Source organism: Vigna unguiculata, chromosome 8 (genome assembly GCF_004118075.2).
Source record: "Vigna unguiculata cultivar IT97K-499-35 chromosome 8, ASM411807v1, whole genome shotgun sequence".
Classification (NCBI taxonomy): Eukaryota; Viridiplantae; Streptophyta; class Magnoliopsida; order Fabales; family Fabaceae; genus Vigna; species Vigna unguiculata.
Window position 1 is genome coordinate 6,896,662 of NC_040286.1, and position 9,384 is coordinate 6,906,045.

Genomic DNA, 9,384 nt, shown 5'->3' on the forward strand with positions numbered 1-9,384 from the left:
CTCTCTACACAATTCATTCAATAAAATTAGATATTTTCCCTATGTTCTTGAGATGGGTCTTTTTCACCTTCATCTTCTCCTTACTGTGACACAATGTTCTTAATGTCTAACATCATCCAAAAGAAATGTGCATCTCGTGTGTCATATCTTACCACAACAATAATACAATAATAACAAGTATATCATTCTGCTCTATCTTCTAGATTTTCCCTATTCTCTTCTCGGAAAATTGAAGAATAAAACAATTACACAGTTTTCGTTCAAGGTTTGGTCATTGATGAAGGTGCTCATAATAGCTAGAGAAAGTCGCGAATGAAGGACGCGCAAGTGATTCCGATAAAACCCACTCCGACGTGGGTTGGCGGCGAGGTGGGAAAAAGACATAAATTCACCTTGTGTGCTCTTCCGCAAAGCAGGTGGCAATTGTTCTGCATAAGCTCTGATCAGTGAAATAGTGAGAAATCTAATCTGCTCCGGCGAGCATCAATGACGAGTGACACCACATCGACGACGCATTTGATGGCATCGACTATTAGAGCAGACACGAGAGAGAGAGTAAATTGTGAGACTGTTCTTTTATTGAATGAAAGGAGCAAGCCTTTTATACAGAGTGGAAAGAATAACGGGTTCTGTTAAAAAACAGAATACTTGACTTAACAGTTTGCAAACTGACAATCAACAAACTAACACTCTTCCTTAAGTCAAGTGTTTGACAGATACAATTCCAACTCTCCTCCTTAAGTCTTCAAATCTCTCAATCTTCAAAGCTTTTGTGAAAACATCTGCTAATTGTAACTCTGTCTTGCAGTATTTTACAGAAATTCTCCCTTTATTCACCATGTCTCTCAAGAAGTGATATTTTACTTCTATGTGTTTGCTTCTGCCATGACTTACAGGGTTTTTAGACAGATTTATGGCAGATATGTTATCAATTCTTAGCTCCATGGGTGCTTTTATACTGATCTTTAGTTCCTTTAATAATTCTCCAAGCCAAACTCCTTGGCACACTGCAAGACTTCCAGATATGTATTCTGCCTCACAGCTGGACAAAGCTACCACCGACTGTTTCTTGGAACACCATGAGACAGGAGCATCATTCAGCAAAAACAAATACCCTGAGGTGCTCTTCCTTTCCACCAAATCACCACTGTAATCTGAATCTGCGTATCCTACTAGCTCCAGTTCTGTTTTCTGCTGTCCCACAGGAAATAATATCCCATAATCTGTTGTGCCTTGGATGTATCTCAACAATCTCTTGGCTGCTAGCATGTGTGACTTCTTTGGATTGCTCATGAATCTGCTTATCAATCCCACACTATAAGCCAAATCTGGTCTGCTGTTGCACAAATACCGCAGAGAACCAACAATTTGTTTGAACTTTGTCTCATTCACTGCATCTCCTGATTCATCCTTGGTTAATCTCAAGTTAACCTCAATGGGGCTCATCACTGCATTACATGAGATCATATTAAATCTCTTTAATATATCTCCAACATATTTCTTTTGATGCATGACCATTCCTGCAGCAGTGTAGGTGAACTCCATTCCAAGAAAATAGCTCAACCTTCCTAGATCTGTCATCTCGAATTCGGCCTCCATTGTCTTCTTGAACTGTTCAATGTCTTTAATGTTTGACCCAGTCACGATTAGATCATCAACATAAAGACATATGATTATCAAACCTCCTTCTGTGCTTTCTTTTACGTACACACCATGTTCAACAATGCATTTAATGAATCCAAGATCAAGCAAGAAAGAATCGATCCTTTTATTCCAAGCTCTAGGGGCTTGTCTTAATCCATACAAAGCCTTCTATAGTTTGTAGACCTGATTCTCCTTCCCCTTTACCACAAATCCAGGAGGTTGCTGGACATAAACCTCCTCCTCTAAAGGTCCATGCAGGAATGCGGACTTCACGTCGAGCTGGAACAGTGGCCAGTTTCTCTCACATGCAACTGCTACAACTACTCTTATAGTCTCTGTACGAGCCACTGGAGCGAACACTTCAGAAAAGTCCACTCCTTGCCACTGGAGAAATCCCTTCGCAACAAGCCTTGCCTTGTGCTTGGAGATTGACCCATCAGGATTTAACTTCTGTTTGAACACCCACTTCACACCTATGCAATGTTTCTTGGCTGGAAGATCCACTAATTTCCAGGTCTTATTTTTCTCTATTGACTTGAGCTCCTCATGCATCGCATCTCTCTAGACTGGTTGTGTCACAGCTTCTTTCTCATCAATTGGTTCAGCCCCTGCCATTAGTGCTATGTGTACTAAATCTCCATTATCATTAACCTGTCCATCAGAAACCATTTCAAAGTCAGCAAACCTGTGTGGCACTACTCTCTCCCTTTGTGACCTTTGAGTCACAACATCTTGTGCCCTGGTGATATTTTCTGCTGTGACCGCTTCTGGTGCAGTTTCTCCTATTCCAGATTCTGTCAGTGTTACACTATCAATTGTGCACTTCTTTAAGCTAGTTTGTTTGGTCTTCCAGTCCCAAATTTGATCTTCTAGTACCAGTACATCTCTGCTCAGGACCACCTTCTCTTGGTTTGGATCAAAGAGCTTATATGCCCCTGTAGGATGATATCCAATGAAGATCATTGTTGTACTTTTATCCTACAGCTTGGTTCTCTTCTGGTCAGGTATGTGCTTAAAAGCCAGTGACCCAAAAACCTTAAGATGCCCAACTGCAGGCTTTACTCTAGACCACACTTTCAAAGGCACTTCATTTTTCAACACCTTTGTAGGACATCTATTGAGGATGTAAACAGCAGTGGAAGCTGCTTCACCCCACAATTTATGTGGCAATTTTTTTTCTTTCAGCAAGCTTCTTACCATATTCAAGATTGTCCTGTTTCTTCTTTCCGCAAGAGCATTATGTTGTGGTGTGTAGGGTGCTGTAACCTCATGCATGATCCCATTAGCTTGACAGTAACTTTCAAATCTGTTGGAGGTGAATTCTCCTCCCCCATCTGTTCTGAGCGTTTTCAACAGTTTTCCACTCTCCCTTTCGACTTTAGCTTTGAACTTCAAGAAAACTTCAAACGCCTCACTCTTCATTTTGATTACGTACAACCAGATCATTCTACTATACTCATCTACGAAGGTAATGAAATACCTGTTTCCACCCAATGAGGGAACCTCGAAAGGTCCACATACATCTGAGTATACAACTGCCAAGCATTCTTTGGCTCTCATCTTCATGTTGGCCTGGAATGGTCTTCTGGTTTGCTTTCCAGCCAAACAAATCTCACAGACAGTTTCTGGTAAGTCTATATTACCAATCCCAGACACCATATTCTTCTCACAAAGTTGCTTCAGACTTCTGAAATTCAAATGGCCATACCTAAGATGCCATAGCCAACTCTTGTCATCCTTCTTGATTGCAGATAGGCATTGTGCATCAACAGCCTTCATGTTAACTTGGAAGGTTCTGTTTTTTGAGATCTTGCTTCTCAAAATTAGATTCTTGTTAACATCAAACAACTCAACTTTGTCATAATTTCCCATTACTACAGTAAATCCCTTCTGCACCAATTGACCTATGCTAAGGAGATTACATTTCATCTCTGGCACAAACAATACATTTGCTATCATAGCTTTTGAACCATCTTTCCTTAAAATGACAACATCTCCAGCCCCCTCAACTTTCAAGGTACTGTCGTCAGCAAATCTCACCTTGCTCTTCTTCTCTGTATCAAAGTTGATAAGCCACTCTCTATGACAAGTCATATGATTCGAGCATCCTGAATCTAAGTACCATGACTTTTCCTGTGAATTTGCACTTCCTGCTGTAGTGGTTACCATCAAGGTTAAGGTTTCGGAAGAATCAGAATCATAATCTTCCTGTGCCATATGAGCTTCTTTATCTCGATGCTTCTTTTTCTTCTTGTCAGCATAACATTCAGAGGCATAGTGACCCATCTTGTGGCAGTTGAAGCATTCGATGCTTCTTTTATCTTTCTTCTTGTAATGGTTCTGATACTTTTCTGTTCCTTCTGTTGTATCTGACCTGTCATAGTAATCTTGAGTAGTCTTGCTAGATTTCTTTTCTCCTTTTGCTTGCTTCCCTTTCCACTTCTTCTTATTTTTCGTGGAATGGTGCGTTTTCAATGCTTGCTCAACATTATCTGCGTCAATCAGTAGCCGCATCTCATGTGCTTCTAAGGAGCTTTGGAGTTCCTCGATCTTCATTTGTGATAAGTCCTTAGACTCTTCTATTGCCACTGCAATAAAGTTGAATTTTCGTGGCAGCGATCTCATAACCTTTTCAACAATCTTAATATCAGATATTGACTCACCAAGAGCCTTCATCTGATTAGTGATCGTAAGTACCTTGGTAAAGTATTCACTGATTCTGTCACCTTCCCCCATCTGCAGTAACTCATACTGCTTTCTCAGAGTTTGGAGTTTGACTTTCTTGATCTTTTCTCCTCCCGCATGGCTTCGAATTAAGATATCCCAGGCTTCCTTTGCAGTGTTCGCATTCTGAATCTTTTCAAAATGACTATCATCAATACATTGATGAATAAGAAACAGTGCCTTACTGTCCTTCTTCGCAAGAACCGCCTTCTGTGCTTCAGTTGATTCAGAAGCAATCACCTGGCCAGTTTCTACCACATCACTGACGTCCTGAAACCTGAATAACACCTTCATCTGAGTGCTCCATCTGTCCCAATTTTTCTCTGTAAGAATTGGAAGATTTGATGAGGGAATATGATTGTCGCCACCAGCCATTCTTCACCAACAACTGATCAAGAAACTGAGTCTTGATTCCTCTACTGTGTTGTCTGCTCTTTGCTGCTTTCTTCAACCTTGAAATCTTGAAGCCAAACGTCCCTGGATCGGAACCTGGGCTCTAGATACCACTTCTATTAGAGTAGACACGAGAGAGAGAGTAAATTGTGAGACTGTTCTTTTATTGAATGAAAGGAGCAAGCCTTTTATACAGAGTGGAAAGAATAACGGGTTCTGTTAAAAAAATAGAATACTTGACTTAACAGTTTGCAAACTGACAATCAACAAACTAACATCGACGTTGTCGGCGAATGCACATGCATGGCGTGGTGGTCGCACAAACTGCAACGGTGAGCGTCTCACATTGAAGAAGGAAAGAAAGATGGTGTTCGACGTTGTCGACAACAACTCAGGTGGCGATCAGTGTCACACCGACGATAACTCTAGTGGCTTTGGCGGGTGACGACAGTGGGTCTTAGAAAAGTCCTCTGTTATTTGTTATGGGTTCTCCTCTTGCAACTTGCGTTCTTGGTTTGGTGACAGAGAAGAGGGGAGGAGAATATATCTGACATGGATTGGAGAAAGAGAAAAAAGCCTTAGAGGAACTTCTTGGGATTTTTTTTTTTATTTTTTTCCCTATTTAGGGAAAATAAGATGAAAATGAGCTTTGCATTTTACTTCTGGCACCCCTCAGATTTGATTTAAGCAATTGAAAAAATTTATGGAGAAGTCTTGGGTTTATATTTTGAAAAAAAAAAGACCTTTGTGCTTTAAATAAGTTGCCCCTCATGTAGAAGAATGAGAAATAAAATGGGAGTAGACCGAGAGTTGATCCTGAAGGATGAAGTAGACATAGTGAAGGATACGGTAGACCATTATCAACTACTTAAGTAGTTGTTCATGTACTCTCTATCTTCCCTCTCTATCTTCCACTGAGATGAGCATAACTAACTAGTTACCCATTATCAATCTTAAATATTTAAAACTATGGGGGTGGAGATAATATTACTCAATCACTTAGCAGAAAATTTTAAATATTTTCATTTGAGTGAATTTAATCTCATTTTTAAAGAAAAATAAATTAACTATTTTGATGGGTTTTCAACTAATGATAATTACTAGGTGAAATCAATGTATTTTAGAAGTTGGAATCATAAGGAAGAGAGATAGTATAATTTGTGACTACATATCCCTTATGATACTAATTCTAAATTAAAGGAAGGAATATAGAGGAGAATTATTTTCTCAACCTCAGTATGCTCATATAATTGGGAGCTTACTGCTTTTGATGAGCTATATTGCTTATGCGGTAGGTAGACTGAGAAGATACACTTAATATTCTAATGAGCAATATTGAAACTTATGAGATATATGCCATTAAATATAGTGGATTTCCCATTATACTAGAAGAGTACAATGATGTTAATAATGTTAACTACTGGATCTTTGATTCAGATGAGACAAAATTCACTAGTGGTTATGTATTCACATTTGGGAGTAATGTGATTAGATAGAGATAAGCCAGACAAGCAATGATTGCTAGATCAACAATGAAATATGAGTTTGTTGCTCTTAAAATGCCTGATAATGAAGCTGAGTAGTTGACGAACTTCTTAGCTAACATTCCACTAGGAATGAAATGTGTTTTTATATTGTGATTTCCAATTAGCTAAAGAGTGAAACAATTTCCATTGAGTATGTGAAGTTAGAATGTAATCTAGTAGACCCTCTGACAAAATCCTAGGATGAAATATGACTTTAAGAACATCGAGGGAAATGAGACTTAAGCCACTTGAAACAAACAAGTGATGGTAACCCAACCTTTGTAATTGGCGATCCCATGAATAAGGTTCATATGGGTAAAAATAAGCCACTTGTTAGTTTTGATAACACTAAATTGATTTTTAAATCAATCAATTACGTCAATTCCTATGGTGCATGTGAAAGTGCTAGAGACTGCATTATTGAGAGGTTAAACTTTGTAATTAAAATTCTCTATGGTGTAAGAATTTTAGTGGAAACAAAGTTTTAATGATTTTCATATCCCTTACGGGTGGTGTATGATCTGTAGCATACACTTGATGAAATCACCAATATGAGTGACAAGTGGGGCCACTTGCATGAGATCTTAGCATGATCTCTACAACACTCATGAATACTGGGCACGTGCATGGCCTAGTAAGCGCAACACAACGATAACATTAAGAATTGTGGGGGTGTATTGTGATTGATAAACCGCTAACATACATAAAGCGATTTTGGTTCATATAGTTTGCTATATCAACTACACTGTGTGTTAAGTTTCTCAATCTAGGACTGGCATATAGCTTGTTATACCAGCTCTGATGCATTACATTTTATATGAGACCCATGATATTTTCTTTCATTCTTTCTGTCATACCTTTTGCAATATGTGGGGGATTGTTATAAAAACAATGGTTTTAATATATTGCAAAATATATGACCGTTGCATTGCTCATTACTTTTTCAGTTTCGGGCATTATTGACGCAACTGTTTTGATTTGGTATTTATATTAACATCAATATTATGACTGTTATGGTCTTCTAAACCCCTCTCTTCTTTTGTTCTCTCACTCTTTCTTTTTCCCTATTCTCTTTGTCTAAGATCCTGGGGTTATTGATATTGATACTTTGTACAAAGTTTATCTTGCTAGATTCTGAGATCCTCGGTATATTTGAGATGTTCCTGTTGTACTCTTGCAGACTTGCGCATATACAACGGATAAATCCTTAAGGCAATGATCTTTCTCGCCTTAGGAAATCCTTCTTATGTATGTTTTGTGCAAAATATCCAACAGTTTTTTTCTTCATGAATAATCAATTTATGATATTACGTTCTTAACAAAAAGACTACATTGGGTAACAATAGAAAAAATATATAAATTTTGAAACAAGAAGAAAGAAAGTGAAAATTCCTAAACTTATAAGTAAACTTATAAGGAATGAAAATGATATCTTAATAAAAAATATATAATTGTAAGAAATGTTAAACGTTTTGTTTTCACAATTTAGGGAGAAAAAAGGTGATTTAATCAATGTATGAAAATTTTGATTAGTTTCACTTTTTTATACACAAATAGAAAAACCACTCATCTTATTAAGTAATTCACTTAATTTTAGTCATTTTTATTCAAAAAATTATTATTTTCATATCATGTGTGTGTATGTCACTCATCTTATTAAGTAAGACACTTAATTTTAGTCATTTTTATTCAAAAAATTAGTTTTTTTGCAAGACACAATTTCAATGAGATGGCTTACTTTCTTCATCACGAATTAAAGTCTTTAATTCCTTCTTGTTAGTTCAATAAAGATACTTTCACGTATAATTGATCATGAGAGAAAAATGGTCTTTACACCAATGTAGAGGTAAAGGGAGGGGAGGCTTGTTCCCACTCCACCATTTTTTTAGTTGAGACAATAGTTGAAACAATAGTTGAAAAATGTTGTTTAAAACATATAATATGTGATTCTAAGTTTAAGCAACAATTTAATCATAATTTTTCATCCATGGAGTTTTCGGTCGTGACCATTGTTCAAAAGCAAAGATGTTTTTTCTTCTAAAGTCACGAAATTTTAAAAGTCATTACCTTACATGAATACAATAGGTTACACTTTTCAAACAATGATAAGACAACACTTTATTCATTGTTTTAGACAACATATTTTAGATGTTGTCTATTCTTTATACAATATATTAAATGTTGTCTATTATTTAAACAACACATTTTAGATGTTACATATTCTTTAGGCAATAAATTTTAAGTGTTGCCTATTATTTGGATAATTTTAAGCAACACTTTTAAAAATATGGGGTATTCTTGTAAAGTTGTATTTTAGGCAACACTCTTTAAATGCAGCTTATTCTTTTATAGTAGAGTTATAACATTTAAGAAAAAAAAGTTATTAATGTTATAATCCACCAAATTATTTTGAAAAATACAAAAAATATAACAAGTCATATATAAACTATTAAAAGACTATGTATTCAATATTACAAAATAATTAACAAATTAAATCAATTTTATAAGTTTCTAAATGTAGACAACATATAAAACTCATAATATTTAGAAATGAAATTAAATTTGCAATTACCATAATGTATATGTGAAATCATAATTGTAGAAGTGAAAACATTAAAAGCTAGTGTAATGTAATCTAATACACACTTTGAAAGTTAAAAGAAATTACAACTTATATTTAGCAAATGATTGAATTTATTTCAACATTTTGTGAGTCCTCTTCTCCAAATGATCTTCATCTCCATCCTCCAAAAGGTAAAACTAAAAATATATAAAGTCATGAAAAAACTAGTCATTTCCCAATTTATGAAAGACTTTATAAAATATTAGACAAACTTATAAAATTCAAATAGATACCTCGTCATAACGAGGAGCATGAGTTTCAATAGAGGAGCGTGGAAGCAAACCCAATTAGTGAATGAAAAAGACCTCTACTATGGTTGAACATTAAAAAGCTTAGAGGATTAAAATTAAAGGGCCACTTAGGAAGCAATAAGCAAATAACATAGTTTATACTGGGTTTCTTAATAAACAGAAAACATAAATGTGAAATTAAGAAAGTTTAATGCAAAACCAGAACTGAACCATAAAAGCAATG